We start from the raw sequence: 6,574 nt of genomic DNA, 5'->3' as shown, positions 1-6,574 counted from the left end.
GATTATCTCTAAATTCAGGTGGGATATGTTCAAGGTCATATTTTGGTTTTCATGGATTTGTTTTCATTTTCTTCCATTTCAGCCAGAATTAGCATACATGTAATTGATGGTCTGTTCCATAGTCTGCCCCTGGTCTTGTTTTGGCTGATGATATGGAGCTTTTCTACCACCTTCTTCCACAGATGTAGTGAATTTGAGTTATGTGTATTCCAAATGGTTTGGGTCATGTGTACAGTCATCTTTTATACTGTTTAAAAAAGGTATTTGCAATGAAAAAACCATTAGTCTTACCGTCGACCTGGAGATGAGAGACATAAGAGGAAGGACTGGTTGGTCCGAAGTGTGGTGAGACCTGGGGACTCCTGAGCCCATCGACAAGGACATAGCCATGGAGGGCTAGAGCTGAGTGAAGTCTCCAGCTGATATGAAGTAAGGGGAGACACACAAGAATGGCCAAACGTATCTATAGGACTAATTAGATGTAGCCTCAATGACTTTATGATCAGAAATCAACCAGAGAAAGATAAAAAAAAATTTTTTTTTGATAAAGGAAACAAGTGTACATTGCTACAATTTGATGAACTTGACCCATACTATGGATGTAGAAGGAGTCTTCACATCAAGGATGAAGCCTATCCCCAATGTACAGGGTTGATAGGGACAGGCAAATTAGACATTGGTTACCTAAAATGGAGGGGATAAAAAGGCATGAGGTGACTGGCTTACAAGTTTTCAAGGGGGAGTTTAGTTTCAGAGTGTGCGGGAAAAGGTAGAATCCCCACTGAATAGTTTGTATCTTGTCTAGACGGGTCTGGTGAAAGGAGATGGGGAAAAGATTCTTATGATTCAATAGCGAATAACTGTTATCGTGACTAATTGTGACTGTCACAACTGTAAAGGTAGAATTTTGTAACATAAAGGGTGGAGTTGTTAATCTTACAGTCTAGGAACAGAGGACCCTAGGACCAACAAGGGAGAAGAGCATGAGCAGAATGTGGGACCTATCAAGAGAGGCAGAAACACCAGAGATGGAGGCAGAGATGAGGTCATGGGCAGAGAGAGCAGCTGAGGGCTCTATACGCATAGAAAGAGAAAGGTTGTGTGCTGGCGGCCAGGAGGCAGATTGCAGAATGTGCCCTTTGGTTGTTTAAATGATTATATATTCCTGAGTGTTTTTGTGTACATCCCCCCCCCCCAAACAAACAAACAAACAAACAGAGGGAATAGAAGTAAATACTGTTGAATGATGATGCACAGAGGAGATTGTAATCATTGCAATGAAACAGTGAGTGTAAAAATGATGTTTTCCTATGTAAACTATCACTCAATTCACAATAAAAACTTAAAAAAAAAAAAAAGTCATTAGTCTTACAAAATTCTATCATGCAATCGTCAGCATTGTTTCTGTCACTAAGGCCCAAATTTCCAATCACTGATCCTTCCTTTTTCTCCCCAACCTTTGCATTTCAAACACCAATAATTATCACCCATCTTGATTGCATGTTTTATCGATTTCAGACTGAAGAAGTTGGTAGAATTCTTCAATTGCATCATCACTGGTTTTAGTGGTTGTGCAGAAATTTGAATAATAGTTGTATCAACTGGTCTTCACTGTAGGCATATGGATATTATCCTATCATAGACAGCATTGTACTTCAAGACAGATCTTGATATGTTCTTTTTGATGATGAATGTGATGCTATTCATCTTCAATTTGTCATTCCAGCATATGGATATTATCTTATCATAAACAGCATTGTACTTCAAGACAGATCTTGATATGTTCTTTTAAATGATGAATGTGATGCTATTCATCTTCAATTTGTCGTTCCAGCATAGCAAACTTTGTGATTGTCAGATTCAAAATGGCCAATACCAGTCCATCAGTCCATTCAGTTCACTAACGCCTAGGATATTGATGTTTATGCGTTCCATTTCATTTTTGACAATTTCCAATTTTCCTAGATTCATACTTTGTGCACTCCATGTTCTGATTATTAATGGATGTTTACAGCTGTTTCTCTTCGAGTTGTGCCCCATCAACTAATGAAGATCCTGAGCTTTACTCCATTCGAGTCATCCTGGTCAATTCTACTTTGAGGTGGCAGCTCTTTCCCAGTTGCATTTTGAGTGCCTTCCAACCTGATGGACTCATCTTCTGGTGCTATATCTGACGATATTCTTGTGCTCTTCATCATGTGTCAATGTTCAATATTCTGGTGCTGACAGTGTGCCACTGCTATTCATAAGGTTTTCAGTGGCTAAATATTCGGAAGTAGTCCTTCTCTCCTTCTTCCGAGTCTGTCTTTGTCTGGAAGCTCATCTGAAACCTGTCCACTGTGAGTGACTCTAATGGTATTTAAAATACCTGTGCCATGGCTTTCAGAATCACAGCATCACAAAAGCTACCACAGTATGACAAACTGACAGATGAGTGGTGACCTGGTATTTGTCTATCTATCTATCTATCTATCTATCTATCTATCTATCTATCTATCTATCTAACTGAATCTCTGGTAGCATTGTGGTTATGAGTCAGGCTGCTAACATTAAGGTCAGCAGTTTGAAAGTACCAACTGTTCCGTGTGAGAAAGATGCGGCTTTCTCCTCTCATAAAGATTTACAGTCTTAGAAACCCTATACGGGGTCACTATGAGTCGGCACACAACTACTACCACAGTACACACACACACACACACACACACACACACACATATATATATATATATATATATATATATATATATATATACATACACACACATACCCATACATCCATACATAAATATACACACCCATACATACACACACCAGGACTCTGACACATTTATGCATATATATGTAATATGTATGTGGTACTCCTGCTATGGTGCTATAGGATAAGCACAGGACTGCTAACCTCAAGGTCAGCAGTTCAAACCTACTAGTAGCTCCTTGGGAACCCCATACTGGATCACTGTGAGTCAGAACTGACTCAGTGGCACTTAACTGCTAACCTCAAGGTCAGCAGTTCAAAACTACCAGCTGTTCCAATGGAGAAAGAGGAGGCTTTCTACTCTTGTGAAGATTTACAGCCTCAGAAACCCTGTACAGGGTCATTATGAGTCGGAACCAACTCTACAGCACACCACCACCATGTGTATGTATGGTATGGCACTGTAGGATAAGCACTCAGTCTCAAGGTTGGTTTGAATCACAAGGTTGGCAGTTCAAACTCACCTAGTGCTCCTTGGAAACCCAATATAGCATTGCTATGAGTTGGAACCTACTCAGTGTCACTTAACAACAACATCTGAATAGAAATTAGTTAAGTGACTTTCTCTGCATGCATTTGGAGTCCTAATCATATGAGCCCTGGTACGGCACTGTAGGATAAGCACTGGACTGCTAACTGAAAAATTGGCAGTTGAAACTACCAGCTACTCCTCAGAAACCCTATATAGGCTCACTATGAATTGGAAGGGACTCGACGGCACTTAACAACAACAACAACAACATATGACTAGAAATCACTTTAAGTGAGCTACTATACATGTATTTGAAGTCCCACATCCAATATAGTTTTCATTTCTTCTATGTGCTTCTATTTGATTGATTTGGATTTCATCTTGCTGCACAGAGTGAACATGGATCCAACTTCCTTCCAGTTTTAAATGGCTACTAAGTTGTCCTAATATTATTGTTCAGTTTCACTCTACTGATTTGAGATGACAGCTTAAGCAAATATTGAATTTCTGTATATATTTAGGACTATGGGCTTTCTAGGACTCCTGGTGTGGCACTGTAGAATCAGCACTGGGAAACCTACCAGCTGCTCCATGGAAAGCCTATACAGAATCCCTATGAGTCAGAACCAACTCGACGGCACTGAACAACAACAACGACATGGGCTTTCTAAGGAGTCCTGGTAGGGGAGTGGATTACAAACTGAGGTTAACAGCAAGGTCACTAGTTCGAATTATTGTGTGGGAGAAAGATGAGACTCTCTGCTCCTGTAAAGATATACAGCCTTAGAAACCCTATACAGATCAGAACAACTCGGTGACACGCAACGATCATCACCACCACCACCATGGGCTATCTAATCTGCTCCTTTGGGGTTTTTGTACTAAATTATTGAGACGTTATAATATATGAGGCTAGTCATCGGTCATTGTTCTGTTTCAGTGTTCTGGTGTTACTTTTCCATGTGAACAACAGTACTATTCTTTCATTTACAGATTTATAGCATCTTTTAAAATTTGGCATTCCCCTGTCCCTTTGTCCCTTTTTTTTTTTTTTACATACAAGACTGGTGAAGTTATTTACTGACATGGGAGCATAACAAGTTATGATACAAAATGGTTACAATGGCTGGAGGATAACTTCACTTTTGATTAAAAAAATTAAAATACGAAGATGCATAGAAAAAACTAGGTTATATATAAAATATCAACAATATTTATTTCTGTTCAGTGATTAAATATTTTTCCCTTTGACTTTGTATATTTTTGGAAACATGATTATTTCAGAAACAAAAATACAGTTACAAAATACCCAGCATGTGGACCCCAGGAAGCCAAAGGAGGAACCCAGTAGTCAAGGTCTGAAGTCCAGATCAGGCCAGACAGGGTCAACAGCCAGGCCCAAATGGGCAGCCGTGTTTTCTATGTGTATCAGTCTACTTTCTTGATATTTGAAGCTCTCATCAATGTAAAAATTTAACAGGATTCTACAGAAATATTTATTGGCATAACAGAAATATGATATCAACAACTTTGTGGCTTTGAATTGCTATAACATATAATTATTTTGTAGTTAATCTTTAAGGAACAAATATTTAAAATTACTTTATCATCACAACAAAAACCAAAAACACTCCTTTATTTTGCCCTTGGGCAACCAATAAAAATTGAACTATTACCTTCCTCACCCCCCAATAAGAAAATATTTGCTGGAACAGTCCTCAGTCCTTGTGAATCCAAGTCAGTTTAAACTCAATAAATCAGTTCAAATTCTGAAGGCTCCAACATTTCCCTGTCAGAGCAGGGGACGAAAATCCATTTGGGGACTGTCATTAAGATGGAAACTGTGTCTTCAGTGTGAGAACTGCCTGCTGTCAAGGGTTTTCTTGCTAATGTTTTTAAAGATCTTGGATTTTCGACCTTTTTGGCTTTCTGGTAGCCAACTCCACCACCTCCTCCTCGCTTTTTGGGTTTGCCTTCATTGCTGTTCACATTGAGATCAACAAAAGGAGGTACCTTGAAACCAAACGACAGAGCGACTTGCAGTAAATTTAAATTATTAACATTAAAGATTTGTTTCTGAGAATGAGAATCATATGCTGTAATATATGATTTATATGCTTCCTGGGCTGACTTATGAAGGAAGTAGTTCTTTTCGATCAGTTTTTCAAGCTGAGACTGAATATTGGAAATTTTGGACCAGGAAAACTCAAATTCACTTGGTGAAACCTTGGATTGCTTCAAGTAACGAAGAAAACCCAATTCTTCTACGCGCAAAATGAGCAAGGCATGTCCTCTTCCATCTAGGCCTCTGGCTGTTCTGCCCACCTGATGAATATACTCCTTCGGGTCATCCGGAGAGTCATACTGAACAATCCAGTCAACTTCAGGAATATCCAACCCTCGAGCTGCCACATCCGTACACAAAAATATTCCCAAATCTGCACTGCAGAAATGAATGGCCAAGACAGGTAAATCAGTGTAGTTCAGCAGTTCATCGTGGAATTGAACAGACTTGCAGGATGAAAAGAACGCCATTAGTTTCTTTTGTTTTTTTCTTAAGGAATGTAAAGAACAGAAGGAATCTTTTTCAGAGGCACAAACAATGTATCCTTGCTCAAGACCATCCACTGTTGCATTGGCTTTATCATCATCAACACCAACCTACAAGGGCTCCTTTTTCAGAGAAATCCTCACCAGGTCTTCAACTTTTTGAGTTTGTGTGGCAGAAAAAAACATGGTCTGTCTGCGTACAGGCAGAAGTTTAATGATTTTCTTTAATTCTTCTTCAAATCCAATATCCAAGATTCGATCAGCCTCATCAATAACAAAACACTGTAGATCTTTATACATGAAGCCTGGAGTATTCTGCATATGGTCCAGGAGGCAACCTGGTGTGGCCACAATGATGTTGATCCCATTAGCAAGTTTCTGTCTTTCTGCAGACCTGTTACTTCCCTCCATGACCAGCCCATACGTGTGCATGTGGTGCGTCATGAGCTCCTTAAGCACGCCAAAAGTCTGCATGGCCAGTTCTCTAGTTGTTGTTGTTGTTGTGTGCTGGTGAGTTGATCCTGACCCATAACGACCCTGTATGGGGTTTCTGAGGAGTAGCTGGTGAACTTGAACTGTCGACCTTGCGGTTCAAATGGCTTTGCAGTCTGGCGCATTAACCCATAGCGCCACATCAGGACTCCAGTTCTTTAGTAGGTGAGAGAATAAGGACTCCTATTCCACTCCTCGGCGTAAATTTTAGTTTAACCAATAAATTCAGCTGCAGGGATGAGAAATGCCAGGGTTTTACCACGGCCTATTTTTGTTGCTGCTAGAAGATCCCTGCCTTCCAGAAG

At 39.8% G+C, this 6,574-nt stretch overlaps 1 pseudogene; it reads right to left on the bottom strand.

Annotated features, from left to right (window-relative positions):
* Positions 1-5,076: 5,076 nt before the first annotated feature.
* Positions 5,077-6,574, bottom strand: part of LOC102820972 — a 2,122-nt pseudogene continuing 624 nt past the window's right edge.

The sequence above is a fragment of the Chrysochloris asiatica genome, unplaced genomic scaffold (assembly GCF_000296735.1).
Source record: "Chrysochloris asiatica unplaced genomic scaffold, ChrAsi1.0 scaffold00022, whole genome shotgun sequence".
Classification (NCBI taxonomy): domain Eukaryota; kingdom Metazoa; phylum Chordata; class Mammalia; order Afrosoricida; family Chrysochloridae; genus Chrysochloris; species Chrysochloris asiatica.
This window is presented reverse-complemented; position numbering and strand designations above follow the sequence as displayed.